The following is an 18,907-nucleotide window of genomic DNA, read 5'->3' as shown; positions in this document are numbered from 1 at the left end:
GAGAGGCTTACATGAAAAGAGATGTCATCTAGGACTTTCAAGGCTGAAGAGGAGAAGTCAGTGCCTGGCTTCAAAGATTCAAAGGACAAGCTGCCTCCCCTATTACACGCTAATGCAGCTGGTGACTTAAGTAGCAGCCAGTGGTCATTTACAATTCTGAAAACTTTAGGGCCTAAGAATTATGCTAAATCTACTTTGCCTGTGCTCTACAAATGGAACAACAAAGCCTGGATGGCAACACATCTATTTACATCAGGGTTTACTGAATATTTTAAGCCCACTGCTGAAACCTACTGCTAAAAACAAAAGGATTTCTTTCAAAATATTACTGCTCATTGACAATGTACATGGTCACCCAAAAGTTCTACTGGAGACGTATAATGCGATTAGTGTTGTTTTCATGCCTTCTAACACAGCATCCATTCTGTAGCTCTTGGATCAAGAAGTAACTTTCTAGTCTTATTATTTAAGAAATATATGTCATAAGGTTATAGCTGCCATAGACTGTGATTTCTCTAATGGATTAGATAAAGTAAACTGAAAACTTTTAGGAAAGGATCCACCATTCTAGATTCCATTAAGAACACTTGTGATTCATGGAGAGAGGCCAAATATTAACATTAAGAGGAGTTTGGAAGAAGTTGTTTCTGACCCTCATGGAAGACTCTGAGGAGTGCAAGATTTCCATGGAGGAAATAAGTTCTCCATGATGGAGGTAGGAATAGAACTAGAATTAGAGGCGGAGCCTGAATATATGACTGAATTGTTGCAACCTTATGGTAAAATTTTCACATATGAGAAGTCACTTCTTAAGGATGAGCAAAGAGGGTGCCTGGGTGGCTCAGTAGGTTAATCATATGCCTTTGATCCCGGGTCATGATCCCGGGTCCTCAAATCGAGTCCCAAATTAGGCTCCCTGCTCACTGGGAAGTCTGCTTCTCCCTTTACCACCCCCCCCCCCACTGCTCATGATCCCCCTCTCTGTCTTTCTGTCTCTGTTTCTCTCTCTCTCTGATAAATAAATAAAATCTTTTTTTTTTTTTAAAGGACGAGCAAAGAAGTTGGTTGCTTGAGACGGAAACTATTCTTAGTGAAGATGTGGTGAATATTGTTGAAATTACAATAAAAATTTTCTAAGTTTTACTAGTTGATAAAGCAGTGGCAAGGTTTAAAAGGATTGACTCTAATTTTGAAAGAAATTCTACTGTGGGTAAAATGCTATCAAATAGTATCATATGCTGCAGAGAAAGTGTCTGTGAAAAGAATTAGTTAGGAGTCTACACCCAGGATCTGTCATGTTGGGTTTTGTAAGTTGTGTGGCTGCTATCTTGGCCTATTCTCTTATAAGGACTTGGCCCTTCAGAACTGCTTCCCCAAGTCCAGGTCTTGCTGTGGGTCACCAGAGCAGCACTCCCACCTGCTAGAGACTATACCACCCAAACATCTCCTTCCCTGAAGGTAGGTACTGCCACTGGGGCATAGTGGGTGTCATCAGTACGGTGGTGGGTGTGCAGTTTGGTGAACAACACCACTCATCCTAAATGCACTGGAAGTGCAGGGCAGATAGATCAAGCTGGTTTTGGAGGTGGCCCACCATTTGGTGAGAGCATGGTAAAGAGTATTGCCATGGATGATGCCAAAGGCTTAGTTAGAGGACAAAAAGTCCTGGTTTCTGGTGCACCAGTCAAAATTCCTGTTTGTTCTGAGAACTTGGGAAGAATCATGAATGCCATTGGAGAACCTGTTGATGAGGGAAGTCCCATCAAAACTAAACAATTTGTACCTATTCATGCTGAGACTTCTGAATTCATAGAGATGAGTGTTGAGCAGGAAATTCTGGTTGCTGGTATCAAGGTGGTGAATCTGCTGACTCCCTATGGTAAGGGTGGAAAAACTGGGCTCTTTGGTAGTGTTGGGGTTGCCAGGATGGTATTGATCATAAAGTTAATATCATCAAAGCCCATGATAGTCACACTGTATTTGCTGGTGTTGGTGAGAAGACTTGTGAAGGCAATGACTTATACCATTAAATGATTGAGTCTGGTGTTATCAATTTAAAAGATACTACCTCCAAATAGCTCTGGTGTGTGGTCAAATGAATGAACCACCTGGCGCTCATGCCTAGGTAGATCTGAATGAACTGACTGTTGCTGAATACTTCAGAGACCAAGATGGTCATACTACTCTTTATTGATTATACCTTTAGCTTCACCCAGGCTGGCTCTGAGGTGTCTGCTTTGCTGGGAATAATTTCTTCTGCTGTGGGCTGTCACTCTACCCTGGCCACTGACATGGGTACCATGTAGGAAAGAATCACCACCACTGTGAAGTGATCTATTACCTCTGTATAGCCTGCTTATGTGCCTACTGATGACTTGGCTGCCCTGCCACCACCTTAGACCTTTTCGATGAAGCCACTGTGCTGTCCAATGCTATTGCTTCGATATGGATCCTCTGGATTCCACTTCTCAAATCATGGATCCCAGTGTTGTTGGAAATTAGTATTATGATGTTGCCCATGGGGTTCAAAAGAACCCACAGGACTACAAATGATGGACATCATTGGCATCCTGGGTATGGATGAACTTTCTGGGCAAGACAAGTTGATTGTCCTGTTCATGGAAAATACAGGGTTTCTCATCTCAGCCATTCCAGGTAGATGAGGTTTTCATATGTCATATGGAGAAGCTGGTACCTATAAAGGAGACCATCTAAGGATTCTAGTAGATTTTGGCAGGTGAATCTGACCATCCACCAGAACAAGCCTTCTCTGAAAAAGCTATGGCAAAAGCTGATGAGCTGACTGAAGAGCATTGGTGAGGGGTTCCTTTTGGCAAAAGAAGCACTCATTTTCCATACTTTCCTTCCCTTTCCCACCTAGTAAAAAAAATTTCAGTTTCCTCTGTCAGCCACATAAGAGCTTTAATTGAAGACATTGTGTTCTGTCTGAAGAGGACTGAAGGTTTCCAGTAAGATGTACACCACTCAGAAAAAAAGTGAATTGATGCTGCAAATATTATTGTTGTTTTATTTTCAGAAATTGGCACACCACCCCAGACTTCACAAACCATCACTCTGATCAGTCATCAGCCATCAACATTAAAGCAAGACCCTCCACCAGAAAAATGTTATGACTTACTGAAAGCTCAGATGATAGCTAGCACTTATTCGTAATAAAGCATTTTTAAATTTATACACACACACACATACACAAACACACACACACACACACATCTTTTTAGACATAATGGTATTAAGTACTTATTAGACTACAGTGTAGTGTGAACATAAATTTTGTATGCATTGAAAAACCCAAAAATAATGTGACTTCCTTTATCGTGATATTTACTTTATTGCAATATCACTTTATTATGATCATCTGGAACTAAACCTACAATATTTACAAGGGATGCCTATAGAATATAGAGAGCCCATATAATAATTTCCAACTTTTAATTATTCTTTAAATAGTGTGCATAATAGTTTTTTTATAAATGGATAAAACTATCATAAGGATATTGAACAGTATTAAAATAGCATTTTTTATTATAAAATAGTTTATTTATATAGTGTTCATATAACATTTATATTAAAATTACATGCTAATTGTGAGATTATGGAAACTGTGTAAAGATTTTAAGAAGAAAGTAAATGCCAATTGAAATCCCAACACTTTGAGAAAAGACCCCTCAGCACTTTGGGACTGTACCTCAAAGCCATTCTCTAGGCATATGCACACGTTCTTTTCCATTATGCTTTGCTTGGTGGACACTTGTTCAGGGCCAGGCTCTTGAAAATGCAGCCTCACTCCCAGCTGTCTCATTCAGTTTATTTGTCCCTAGGAAAGTCTCTTGCTTTTAACATCTGTAACATTGAATAAATACTTATTTAATGCATATCTATTTTGAAATACCCACAAGTTTTCTGTTTAACAGGAACAAAAACAGATTTACATATCAGCCTGAAGGTTAAACATGGGCTCTCTGAAAGCACAAGTGGCAAGAAGTTCCAGCACTGGGAACATTCCTTCGAAAAGCCCTGCCCCTGGGTATATCAATTCAAATTCATGAACTATCTACGGGAGCTTATCTTCATTTCCCCCATGGGAGGAAAATGAAGGGAAAGTAATGGAAGGGTAATGAGCAAAGCAGAGCTTCAGTAGTAGAAAAAAAAAACAAATTGTACTACATTTTCTATCCCACTGCCTTATTAAGGGTGTGCGTATATCTGTAAGTATGAATATTCTAGATTCTCTCCTTTAAAATCAAGAAAAATAAAGATTGATATGAAAACCTATAATAATAATAATAATATAATAATAATATAATATAATAATAATAATAGTTACTACATTTACATTTGTAGACTGCTTTACAGATTTTAAGTTACATTATCTTATTTAATCCATACAGAAGCCATTTGAGTGGCAGGGGATCTATTATTCATTCAAGGCATTAGGAAGTTAAGACCAAAAAAAAAAAAAAGAAAAGTTTTGTGACTTATTCAAGGTTACAAAACCGCTTTATATCAGAATGAGAACTATCACATCAAGTTGGCTAATATGTAGTTATGGTTCTTTCATGCTGAGGAACATAAACATTTCCTTTAAATAAAATCTGCAAAGAAAGTAACATGTTATGCAATAAAATAAATTTAAATACAGGACCATTTCAGTTTTCTCTTATGTATTAGAAATTTTAGATTATAAGCTGAAATGGTATTGCATTTTAAATATTTTGCAAAGAGCTTATATAAATATCATATGCTTTGCAAGCATAGTTTTTGAGTGATGAGAACTTTAAAGATGTCAATCTAATAATAAGAAGAAACAAGGAGCCCTAGGTGGCTCAGTTGGTTAAGCATCCAACTCTTGATCTCAGCTCAGGTCTTGCTTTAAGGGCCATGAATTCAAGTCCCGTTTTGGCTCCATGCTGTGTATGGAGACAACTTAAAAAAAAAAAAAAAAGAGAGAGAGAGAGAGAGAGTTTAACTTATCTACAGTCTTACAGATTTGGGGGGATACAGCTTATCCAATATATGGTGCAATTTGGATTATGAAATGAAGTGTGTGTGTATATGTGTGTGTACAACTTGATGAGTTGTATATCAAGAAGCTCAGTGGTTTCTTCCCCTGAGGAGACCTATTAGATAATGATTTCAATTATTGTATTATGTAATCATGAAGCTTTTATACTAAAACATTTTTGTCAAAGTAATAACATATATCCAAAAATACACCCATTACAGGAGTACAGAGTGATAAATTCTTCCAAATACATCACATCAGGTAAATATAACCACATTCAGGATAAAAGTCAAACCACTATAATTCCAGAAACCCCTCCTATTCTTTTAACATCACTAAGCACCCCCAATTCTGAATTCTAGATCAGTAAGTAATATTGAATTGAATTCTAGTAATATAGATGAATTTTGCCTCTTTTTAAACTTTTTACATATGAAATATACAATATGCACTTTGGGGCCCTGGATTTTTTGTTCAGTATTGCATTTATGAAATTAATTCACATAGTTGCATGAAATATGTGGTTGAAACACAATCATTTAAATCCACTTGACTATTAATAAACATTTGTGTTGTTTGTAATTTTGGCAATTGTCAATGATGCTGGCACAAAACTTTTCATATAAGGATTTGATCAACACATGACACATTTTTGTTGAATTTAACCCTAAAATGAAAGGTCTTGATTATTGGCTTTGCTTTAGGTCAGCTTTAGGGAATAGTGATATATAGATATCCAAAGTATTGTCTGAAAGAATCTATTGATCTAAATCTCTGAAAAATACATTTGCTATTGCATTGAATCAATAGACAGATTAGGAAAAAAAAAAATGATTTCTTTAAAATAGTGAGTCTTCCAATCCATATACCTTCATTTATTTGGGATTTTGTAAATCTTTCTATATAGTGTTTTATAATTTCCATTATAATTGATTTATACAAATTTTAATGATATTTTAAGTATTTAATATAATTGATATTATACTAATATAATTTTAGAATATAAATATTTATGTGTTGTTGAAACTTTTTATTTTGATATGATTTTAGATCAATTCCATTTGTAAGAAATAATACTTAGAATTCCAGTGTACTCTTTACCCAGTTTTCCCCAAAGGGATTCTTGCAAAACTACTATAATAACACCATCAAAATACTGACATTTTTATTATGAAAGTATATAAGAGTGATGTCACCACAAAGATCCCTCACTGTGTTACCCTTTACAGCCAAATCTACTACCCTTCTTCTTCCCATCTTTTACTCCTGGCAAAAAATAATCTGTTCTACATTAATGACATTTTCACTTTAATAAGGCCATATAAACAGAATCATACAGTGTATGATCCAATCCTCGGTTATTTGGTATTCCATTTAGCATAATTTCCAAGTTCATCCAAGTCATTGTACCTATCAATAATTTGTTGTTATTATTATTACTTATTATATTGTTGCTTGAGCAGCATTGCATGGTATGGATGTACTATAATTGTTTAGCCATTATTCCATGAAAGACATTGGAGTTATTTCCCATTTAGGATTATTACAACAAAGAAAACAAACAAACAAAACTGCTATTGAATATTGCTATACAGGTTTTCACATGATTTTTTAAGTTTTTATTTCCCTAAGATAAATGTCCAAGAGTGCAATTGCTGGGTCATATGATATTTGCATATTTACTTTATAAAACTCATAAATCTATTTTGCAGTGTGGCTGTATCATTTTACACACCCACCAGCAACAGATGAGTGACTTAGTTTGTCTACATCCTTGGAAGCATTTGGTTTTGTCACCAGTTTAATAGTTTTCTAATGATTTGTCACTGTGATTTATTTTGCATTTCCCTAGTGGATAATAATGTTTAACATCTTTCTGTGTGCTTATTTGCTATCTGTATATCCTCTTCAGTGAAAGTTGCATTTATGTCCTTTGCCTATTTTGTGATTAGATTGTTTTTTTTTTTCACTTTTGAGTTCTGAGAGTTCTTTTGTTTGTTTGTTTCAAAGATTTTATTTATTGATTTGACAGACAGAGATCACAGGGAGGCAGAGAGGCAGGCAGAGAGAGAGGAGGAAGCAGGCTCCCCACTGAGGAGAGAGCCCGATATGGGGCTTGATCCCAGGACTCTGGGATCATGACCTGAGCTGAAGGCAGAGGCTTTAACCCACTGAGCCACCCAGGTGCCCCAAGTTCTGAGAGTTCTTTATGTAATCAACTTTCTAGCCCTTTATCAGATATGCAATTTACATATATAATTATCTAGTCTGTAGCTTTTTTATTATAATTTTATAAATGAAGTCTTCTATATAGCAAAAGTTTTATTTTTAACATTTTTTACAAGTTTCAGTTTATTATTATTATTTTAATATAATTTTTTTATTTTTTATAAACATATATTTTTATCCCCAGGGGTACAGGTCTGTGAATCACCAGGTTTACACACTTCACAGCACTCACCAAAGCACATACCCTCCCCAATGTCCATAATTCCACCCCGTTCTCCCAAACCCCCTCACCCCAGCAACCCTCAGTTTGTTTTGTGAGATTAAGAGTCACTTATGGTTTGTTTCCCTCCCAATCCCATTTTCTTTCATTTATTCTTCTCGTACCCACTTAAGCCCCCATGTTTATTATTTTTTTAACAGAATAAGGCTTTAGTGTCAGATGTAAAAATTCCTTACATTCCAAAGATTTGCTTTTTCTGAAAGTTTCATATTAGAGTCTATATTCTAAATTAATGTTTCTATAAGGTGTAAAGTTTAGATCAAGTTTGTTTATTTTTTAAACTCCTTCCTTCCTACCGTCTTTCTGCCTATAGATACTGGTTTCTTTAGCACCATATGTTAAAAAGCCTATCCTTTTTCCACTGATTTGCTTTTACACCTTTTTTGGAATTGGTTGGACACTTCTGGGCTTTCTCTACAGTTACATTCATCTATATGTCTATTGTTCCACTACCACTATATTGTCTTGATTAATATAGTTGTATTATAATACTAAATATCAGATAAAGCAGTCCATCCTCACTTTTTCAAAATTTTTATTCTAGAGCCTAGAACCTATTTCTTTCCAAGTAAATTTTAGTGTAAGCTAGACTATATGTACTAAAAACATTCCTGCAATTTTCATAGAAATAGTTTAAAACCTACAGAATTTTGCAAGATAAATATCTTTGCTATTTTAAGTCTGGTAATCCATTAACACATTATGCCTCAACATTTTTTTAGGCCTTTTTTGATATCATCGATATTTTGAATTTTTTGGCATTCAAGTTCTGTACATGTTAAATGTATACCTAAGTATTTTGTTTTATTTTATTTGGAGTGATTGAAAATCATGTTACAATTTTAATTTCTTCCCCACATGCCTTTTCAATTATCTAGAAGTATGATCTTCCATCCTGTGAAGTTGCTGGACTGACTTACTAGTTCTAGGAAATTTTTGTCTGTTCATTTTTGTAATGATTTTATTTATTTTTTGAGAGAGAAAGAGAGCCCAGGTTGGGGGAGGGGGTGCACAGGGAGAAGCAGATTCCCCTCAGGTCTCCATTCCAGGACTCCAGGATCATGTCCTGAGCCAAAGTGAGATACTTAACCAACTGAGCCACCCAGACACTCCTGTTTGTTCATTTTTAATATTCCTTGGGATTTTCTATGTAGAAAATGTCATTTTCAAATAAGGAGAGTTTTATGTATTCCTTTACAATACGAATGCCTTTTATTTCTTTTAGTTCCCATATGCATTGGCTAGAATCTCCAATATTATACTGAAAAAGAGTGGTAGAGGAGATATTTTGGCCTTTTTCCTGATCTCAGAGAGAAAATACACAGACTTACTCATTAAGTTTAATGCCGGCAGTATTTTTTTGTTTGTTTGTTTGTTGTTCATGATCTTTATCAATATTAAGTTGAAGAAGTTCTCCTCTAATCCTAGCTTCTGAGAGTTTATTATGCGTGCTTCTTAGATTCTAGCAAATGCTTGTTATGTATCAGTCATTATGTTTATATGATTCTTCCTTGTACATCTATTGATATGATAGATTATACTGATTAATTTTGAATACTGATCAAGACTTACATATTTGGATAAAATCCCATTTGGTAATTTTGTATCATTCTTTCTATATATAGTAGGATTTGATTTGTTTATATATATATATATTTCCATCTAAGTCAGTGGTTTTGTTTTTCTTTCTTTGTTTTTTATTTATTTCTTTTTCTTGGTACCATCTGTGTTTAGTTTGGTATCAGAGAAATACTAGCCTCATAAAATGAATAGAAGTATTTCCTCATCCTCTGTTCTGAAAGAAAATTTGTAAAATTGATACTAACTGATCTTTGAATGGTAAAATTTTCCTTGAAATCTTGTAACTGGAGATTTCTTTTGAAGAGCTTTGGAAGTATTCAATTTTAATATTCAATTTCTTGATGTTTATAAGAGGACTCTTCAGATAACCTGTTTCATCTTGGTTGAGTTTTAGTAGTTTATAGTTTTCCAAGAATTGGTCCAAATTCTAATGTATGAGAATGAAGTTGTTACTGTATTTTCTCATTTATAATGGTTGTAGGGCCTATAGTGATATCCCCTGTTTCATACTTGATGTTAAGATTTGAATCTTCTTTCTGCTTATATTTGACAGAACTGCTAGAGTTGTATCAATTTTCTTACTTTTTCTGTAGAATCAGCTCTTTATTTTTTTTTATTTTTAAAGTTATTTTCCTATTTTCAATATCATTAGTTTCTATTATTATTTCTTTTATTCCCCAACCTCCACGTTTATTCTCCTATTATTTGTCTCATTTTTTAAGGCAGTGACTTAAATGATTAATCTGAGAATTTTCCAATGTAAGTGTTTATTGGTATAAATTTCCCTTTCTGCACTGTTTTAGCTATATCTCATTATTTTGGTAAGTTGTATTTTCATTTTCATTTAGTCCTGGTAGTTTTTAAATTTCCTTTGTGATCACTTCATTGATGCATGTGTTTTTTAGAAGTATGCTATATAATTTTCAAGTGTTTTGAGATTCTGTTGCTTTTTGTTATTGATTTCCAGTTGACTATTCCACTCAAATTACCTATTCTGCTTTATATCAAGTTTTTAGAGGTTTAATTATATTTTATTTTAGAGAGAGAGAGAGCTCACATACATGAGAGTTGGTTGAGGGGCAGAGGGAGAGGGAGATGAAGAGAAGCAAACTCCCTTCTGAGCGTAGAGCCATAATCAGGGCTTGGTCTTATGACCCTGAGATCATGACCTGAGCCAAAATCAAGAGTCCAGTGCCTAACCAACTGAACCATCCAGGTGCCCCTGCCTTATATCAATTTTTAAACATCTATTGATTTTGTTTTATGGTCCAGAATATGGTCTGTCATTGTATATGCTCCACAGATGCTTAAAAAAAAAAAAAAAACAAAAAAAAAACTGTGTATTCTGTTACTGGGTAGAATATTCTCTATGAGTTGATTGAGATCTGTTGGTTGATGGTGTTGAGATCTGTATCATTGCTGATTTGCTGTCTATAAGTTCTATCAGGTGCTAACAGATGGACGTTGAAATCTCCCACTATAATTTTGCATTTTTTCAATATGCTTTATCAGTTTTTGCTTCACATATTTTGAGGGCCTGTTATTATGTGTTTATGCTTTTAGAGTTGTTATGTCTTCCTGGTACAGTGATCCTTTTATCTTTATGTAATGGTCCTCTTTATCACTCTTAATCTTCTTTTCTTTGAGGTCTACTTACTTTTTCTACTAATAAGGTCACCCCTGCCTTTTTTTTTTTTTTTCCCATTAAGGTTGGCATGTTTTATATTTTTCTATCCTTTTACCTTCACACTAACTAGTTTAGTTTGAAGTGAGTTTTGTGGATAGAATGTAGTTGAATAATATTTTTTTATCTATTCTGCCAATCTCTTTTTTTAAATTGATGTATTTAGAGCACTTAAATATATTTTTTGCTAGGTTAGTGCTAAAGTCTACAATTATTTGCTTTCTGTTTCTCATTTTTCATCCTCTCTCTCATTTTTGTTTAGCATTTCTTAATTTCCAGTGGTTTCCTTGGACATATTTAGAATTTAATATTGTTTTTTAATAGTATTCTTGAATATATTGCCCAGCATAGTTTCATAGTTTATTATTGGTTCTTTAAGTGGTTTTATATATACACATATATATAATATATTATTATATTAAATATAATAATACATATATATAATAACACATATATAATAATATATATGTTATATATATTATAATATATAATAACACATATATATAATATAATAATATATTATATATATATATATATATAAATATAACCAAAGTCTACTATCATTGAAGCTTTACCACTTCAAATGAAGTGTTAAAAAACTCATTTCCTTTTAAGTCCTTTACCTTAATTTGCTTATTGTATTTTTCAGTTTTATAATTGTCATTTATTTCCTTTTTATATAACTCCCATTTCTTACTGAGATTTTCCCTTTCTTTAATGAAAAAAAAAGTTGTTTCAATATAATTTGTAATTACTTGTTAGAGCTGTTTTATGATGAATACTTTTTCCTGATAATTGCAATATCTGATTCAATTTAGTATTGGCATTTATTCATTGTCTCTTCTCACTCATGGTGTGATTTCCTTAGTCCTTAATATAAGAAATGATTTTTAAATGTATCTTGTAATTTTTATATAATATTATAGACTCCACATCTTATTTAATGCTCATTTTAGGCAGGAATGTCCCTGCTCTGTATATTGTTAGGGCTGAACAAGAGTGTGTTTACTTTCCCACTGGACTTCACTGGCACTAGTGAGGGGGAAAGTGGAAGGCTTACTCACATCTGCTTCCTGCTGTAAGTTGGGGGCAGAAGCTCAGTTCCCTACTCTACTCTCTTGACACACCAAGAGGAAAAGGATGAAAAAGGATTGCTTACTACTTCACCTTCTGCCACCTTCCTCTGCCTTATATTTGCTGAGTGGAGGTGAAGGTTCTACTCACCATGGGAACTTCCCCCACTAACACTACCCCTGCAGGCAAATTGGAGCCTCCTGCTTTTTTCAGACAGGAAATGGAAGATCAGCTCCCTGCTGAGCCTTTCTAAGTCTAATTTGGAAGAAGAGTTAAAAGGAAGGACACCTCAGAGATAGGTTACCAGCTGCTAGCTCAGCCCTGCTATTATCCCATCAGGGGAATTGGGCAGTAACATCCTGCAAACTGGATTAAGTGCAGGAATAGGAGTATTGTTACCTGATTTCACCTACGGGTGGTTGAGATGAAAGATCAACTCTGTTCAGCTCTACTGTTCTGTTTTGTTTTTTCTTCAGCATTATGCTGGAGGAGGGTGGGTATTTTTTTTTTTCTATTGTTAGGTCATCCCTTTCCTGGCATTTTGGCTGGGAAGGAATAAGCTTTAACTGGTACTTCCTCCCCCCTACTCATTGTTGGTTGTTCTAGGTTAGAGGCTTCTAGAGGCTTCTACAGTGGCCTGTCTGGGATATATGGGAGACAAAAACTGAGCAGGGAACTCACATCTGTGTCATCCCTACATCTCAAGATCCTTAACCTGTTTGCCTTCTTCTTTGTACCTTTTCAGACCCTTTCTAAATTTGCTATGTTATGTTCAGGGGTTTTTTTGTTTGTTTGTTTTTTGTTTTTAATTGCTTGTCTTTTTGTTTTATTTACGTTTTTAAGTGATGTGAGGGAGGAGCTAAGGGAGTAAGTTTGTTTCATTTTGGCAGAAGGGAGTATCTGCAATTGCTTTCTGTATATTGGCTTGTATACAACGGCATTGGTAAATTCACTTATTTATTCTAACAGTTTATACAATGTTTTGGATTTCCCATGTATTCAGCTATTAAATCTGTAAATAATGAGTTTTATTTCTTCCTTCTAATCCATATTCTTTCATTTCTTTTCCTTAACTTTTTGGTCTACAGTATAATAAAAATGATTAAAAGTGGTAATAATTGTTGTCCTTGTTTGTTCTCAATCTGAGGCTATGTGACAATATTTCACCATTAAATATGATGTTTGTAGTAATTTTTGTTCATTCTCATTTTGTGGTAGCTGCAATTCTCTTCCATTACTAATTGGTTAGTCTTTCTATCAGGTAATGCTATTTTTCATGTTCTTTCTGTGTTAATGTGGTGAAATATATTGATCTTTTGGGCTTTTATCCCTCTTTTGTTCAGTAAAGTATTATTACACACAATACAGTTTACCAGTGTGTGTAAAGCTTGTTGAATTTTGGTAACTCTATAAACACCACTACAATCAAAGAAAAGTCCCTACACCATAAAATGTTTTCTTTTTTGCCTTTGAAATGAATTTACTTTTCAAAGACCCAGCCCCAAGGAATTACTGATCTGTTTGTTATTATAGTTTTACCTTTCTTAGAATTTTATTTACTATCCATAATCTTTTTTTTTATTCAACTTCTTTTATTTTGTGTAATATTTTCAAGATTCATCCATGTTGTCGATTATATTAATATTTTATTCCTTTTTATTACTGAGTAAAACTGTGGTTTAGATATACAGTGCTATGATTATCTACTCACCATTTGATGGAGATTTGGGGTTGCTTTTATTGGATCTATGAATATTCTAATATGAGAATTAGTGTACATTTTTTCAAGTGGACAGAACTTTTAATTTTTCTTAGATAAATATCTAGAAGTGGAATGGTTGTGTCATAAGGTAAATGAATGCCATTTTCAAAGTGGTTGTACCATTTTGAATCCTTATCAGCAAAGTATAAGATACGTGGTCACTCCGCATTCTGTCCATCTCTTTTAATTTCACTATCCTGTGTGTGTGTGTGTGTGTGTGTGTATAGAGGTCTCATTATAGTTTCAATTTGTGTTTCTATGATGATCAGTAATGATGATAATTGCTTCTTGGCTTATTCAACATTCATACAACTCCTTTTCTGAGATAATCTGTTTAAGTATTTTGCCAACATTTTTATTGGGTTTGTCTTCTTATTATAAAAGTTCTTTATGTATTGTGGTTACAAGGTCTTTGATGCACATTTGTTTTACAAAATCATTCTAGTCTGTGTCTTGCTAGTTTCTTAAGTTAATTGTCTTAAAAAGAGTAAATAACAGGTTTACAATAAAATTAAGAGGACGGTGCAGAGATTTCTCATATATCCCCTGTCCTTACACAATGCATACTCTGGTCCATTATCACTATCACTCATCAGAATAGTATATTTTATTATCAAGGATAAACCTACCAAATCATAAAGGATACCAAATCATAAAGGATATCAAGGATAAACCTACCAAATCAAACCTGCCAAATCATAACCACTCAAATAGTTTACCTTAGTGTTCACTCTGGTACTGTATATTCTATGGGTTTGAGCAAATGAATAATGGCATGTACGCATCATTTATAATAACATAGAGAGTATTTTTAATTCCCTAAAATCCTCTGTGCTCTACCTAATCATACATCTTACAACTTCTGCCACCTATGGCAATCACTGATCTATTTATTGCCTCTATAGTTCTGCCTTTTCCAGAATGGCATACTGGAATCACAGTATATAGCCTTCTCAGATTGGCTTCTTTTACTAAGTACTATGCATTGTAAGTTCCTCTATGCCTTTTCATGGCTTGTGGCTCATTTCTTTTAGCTCTAGATAATGTTCTGTTATCTGGGTATATCATAGTTTACCCATTAATTACTGAAGAACATCTTATTACTTCCAGGTTTTGGCAATTATAAATTAAGCTATCACGAATATCTGTGTGCAAATTTTTTAGTGGACATACATTTTTAGCTCCTTTGGGTAAATAATGAAGGATGCTATTGGTGGATTTAATGGTAAAAGTATATTTGGTTTTGTTAAAAAAAAAAAAAAAAGTGCCTGTCTTTCAAAGTAGCTTTGCTATTTTGAATGCCCACCAGCAATGTTTCAGAGTTCCTGTTGCTCTACATCTTTACCATCTTTGGTATTGTCAATCTTTCAGATTTTGGTCATTGTAATAGGAGGGTAGTGGTATCCTGTTGTTTTAATTTGCATTTCCTTGATGACTTATGAAGTGGAGCATCTTCTCATATTTGTCTCCTATCTCTATATCTTCTTTAGTGAGGTGTCAAAAGTTTCTGTGTATTTTTTTATCAGGTTGTTTTCCTACTGTTGAGTTCTTAGAGTTGTTTTTATATTTTAGATAACAGTCCTTTCTCAGACATGAAATATTTTATCTCACTCTCTGTCTTCTCTTCTAATTCTCTGGATGTTGTCTTTCACAGAGCAGGAGCTTTTTCAAAACTAATGAAGTTCAGCTTACTCTTTCTTTCTTTCTTAATTTAAATTCAATTAACCAACATACCTTACATCATTAGTTTTTGATGTAGTGTTCAATGATTCATTAGTTGAATCACCCAGTGCTCATTGCATCACATGCTCTCCTTAAGTTCAGTTGAACACCCAGTGCTCATCACATTGCATGTTCTCCTTAATCCCCATCACCCATTTACTCCATCCCTCACCCACCTCCCTTTCTGCAATCCTTAGTTTGTTTCCCAGAGTCAGGAGTCTCTCATAGTTTGTCTCCCTCTCTGAATTCTTCCCGTTCAGTTTCCCCTCCCCTCCTCTATGGTCCTCTTAGCTATGATCCAGTTATGAGTGAAACCATATGATAATTGTCTTTCTCTGACTGACTTATTTCATTTAGCTTAATACCCTCCAGTTGCATCCATGTCGATATAAATGGTAGGTATTCATTCTTTCTGATAGCTGAGTAATATCCTATTGTATATATGAACTATCCCTTCATTATCCATTCATCTGTTGAAGGACATCTGGGCTCCTCCACAATTTGGCTATTGTGGACATTGCTATTATGATCATTGGTGTGCATGTTCCCCTTCTTTTCATTACATCTGTGTATTTCTTTCATGGATTGTGTCTTTGGTGTTGTTTCTAAAAAGTCATTGCCACACCCAAGGTCCCCATCTATGTTTTCTCCTTTATTATCTTCTAGTTTTGCATTTTACATTGAGATATATGATCCATTTTGAGTAAATTTTTGTGAAGGGTGTAAGGTCTCTATCTAGATTCCTATTTTACATTTAATAGACTAACTTTGAAAAGACTAATTTTGTTCCATTGTAACAATTTGCAGCTCTATAAAAAATTAGTTACTATATTTATGGGGGGGTCTATTTCTGTTCCATTTATAATTACTCCCTTCCCAATTCCATACCACTTGATTACTGTAGCTTTATAGTAAGTCTTATGCTGGGTAGCATTAGTCCTCCAAGAATCTTGTCCTTCAGCTTCAATATTGTGTTGGCTATTCTGGGTCTTTTGCCATTTCATAGAAACTTTAGGATCAGCTTGTCAATATTTGTAAAATAACTTTCTGGAGTTTTGAATGAGAATGCATGGCATCCATAGCTCAAGTTGGGAAGATCTGATATTTTAACAATATTGAATCTTTCCATGAATGTGGAATATCTTTTCATTTATTTTAGTACCTTGATTTCAAGTTTTATGGTTATCTTTATGCAGATCTTATATATTTTTGTTAGATTTATATATAAGTATTTCATTTTGTGAGATACTAATGTAAATCACATTATGTTTTAAATTTCAAATTCCCCTTGTTCATTGCTGGCATATGGGAGACCAATAAACTTTTGTATTTAACCTTGTATCCTATACTTTGCCATGATCACTTGATTTGTTCCTAGACTTTTTGTTGTTGATTCTTTTGGACTTTCTAGGTAGACAATCATATCATCTATGAACAAAGTTTTGTGCCTTTCTTCCCAACCTATATACCTTTTATTTCCTTTTCTTGCTTTATTGGATTAACAAGGACTTCAGTACAAAGTTGAAAAGGAGTGGTGAAAGAGGAGATTTGTTTTTACGTTACCTGATCTTCATGGGAAAACTTTAAGTTTCTCACCATTAAGTATGATGTTAGTTTTCTGAGGGTTTTTAATTCTCAATGGATGTAGGAGTTTGTTAAATGCCTTTATACATCTATTAACATGATCATATGTTTTTTCTTAGTCTGCCAATGTGATGAATTACATTCGTTGATTTTGAGTGTTGAACCAGCCTTGCATACCTGAGATAAATCCCACTTGATTGCATTTAATTATGTCTAAGAAAAAGAACAGACGATAAAAGGCAATGTTTTTTCGTGAACCAAAATAAAAATTAATAAATAAAATTGGAGTTCTTTTTCTCTTATCTTCTCTTATTCTCCATCATAGTTTGGCCAAATTCCAATACAAAACAGAGAATATTTTGACATATGTGTATTAAATCTTGCTACCTGCAAAATCAGATTTGTTGGCTTTCGTTTTATCAATTTTGCACTATTTCTATTTCTCCTGTCTCATGTTGGGAACTTACTTTTTCTAGAATCTACTTTTCCAGCATAAGCTGATTGGAGGAACTTACACATATTTTGGAAGAAATAAGGTAAGCAGAGTCCATTTTTCTTATAAGTTTCTCTGTGAAGGTTATACATGATGACAGACAATGAATGTTTCCTTTTGAAACTCAGCTTGTTCTCATTCTCTTCCTGCTGCATGCCCCACTTAACTTTCTGGTTACTGACCTTGCTGACCAACAGCAGCTCCAGATTTACCACAAGGTGTTTGGCTAAGGACCATATCAGTAGTGGTTGCTTCAGAGATCCAATTTCTAGTTAGTAGATTCCATGAGGTGGTAGTTTCTATGCCTCTATGGAAAGCTCCCCTTTTGTGTCATACCACTTCAGTGTCCTGAATCCTGAGTCTTGAATGGTTTCTTGGGTTTTTCTTCAAGCTATCTACATATATCAGCATTTTGCATGGCCTCATCAGTGACTGTTTTTCTGATTCATTAATCCCTACTTCTAGACATTTATTGCCCCATCTTCTCCAACAATCAAGTATTCCAATCCTTGTTTGAAAATTTTTTCTACATTACTTAGAGTGACTCTATTTTCCTAACTAAATTCTGATACTTAAATATATGTGGGTGACAAGCAGAGAAAGACAACTATCATATGATCTCCCTGATATGAGGAAGTGGTGATGCAACATGGGGGCTTAAGTGGGTAGAAGAAGAATCAATGAAACAAGATGGAATTGGGAGGGAGACAAACCATAAGTGACTCTTAATCTCACAAAACAAACTGAGGGTTGCTGGGGGGAGGGGGTTTGGGAGAAGGGGGTGGGATTATGGACATTGGGGAGGGTATGTGCTTTGGTGAGTGCTGTGAAGTGTGTAAACCTGGTGATTCACAGACCTGTGCCCCTGGGGATAAAAATATATGTTTATAAAAAATAAAAAATTTAAAAAAAGATATGTGGATTACATAATATTAAAAATATACTGTTTTATGAAAAAATATACTATGTGCTATTAATGTTATTAGCCAGATGGCTATTAAATATAAGCATATGTTAATAATAAGGAAAACCAGTTATTTAACATGTTTGTTTCCTTCATGATTACATATAAAGTAGATGTTTATCAAATAATTGTTAGGACTGATAGCCAATATTTTGGCAATGTCATTCGTTCAGAATTACAACAGTCTTCTGTTTTACTTGCTTGTAGGCAAGGCTTTGGGCCATAAACACATCCCAAATTATTTTTTTAGCATAGGTCTTTTTTTTTTTTTAATTTTATTTATTTATTAGAGAGAGAGAGGGAGAGAGAGTGAGCACAGGCAGACAGAATGGCAGGCAAAGGCAGAGGGAGAAGCAGGCTCCCTGCGGAGCAAGGAGCCCGATGTGGGACTCGATCCCAGGACGCTGGGATCATGACCTGAGCCGAAGGCAGCTGCTTAACCAACTGAGCCACCCAGGCGCCCCTCTTTAGCATAGGTCTTAAATCTACTTTATTTCTTGGATTCCTT

At 34.4% G+C, this 18,907-nt stretch overlaps 1 pseudogene across 1 annotated transcript; it reads left to right on the top strand.

Annotated features, from left to right (window-relative positions):
• The first annotated feature begins 709 nt into the window (after nt 1-709).
• On the top strand, nt 710-2,820 carry LOC309851906 (ATP synthase subunit beta, mitochondrial pseudogene; annotated as a pseudogene). The gene is made up of 2 exons: nt 710-779; nt 1,349-2,820. The product of its transcript is annotated as an ATP synthase subunit beta, mitochondrial pseudogene (transcript).
• Nucleotides 2,821-18,907: the final 16,087 nt, after the last annotated feature.

This window comes from Mustela nivalis, assembly GCF_964662115.1.
Source record: "Mustela nivalis genome assembly, chromosome: 1".
NCBI classification, from domain to species: Eukaryota; Metazoa; Chordata; class Mammalia; order Carnivora; family Mustelidae; genus Mustela; species Mustela nivalis.
The sequence above is the reverse complement of the archived record's forward strand: the minus strand, read 5'-3'. Positions and strand labels throughout refer to the sequence as shown.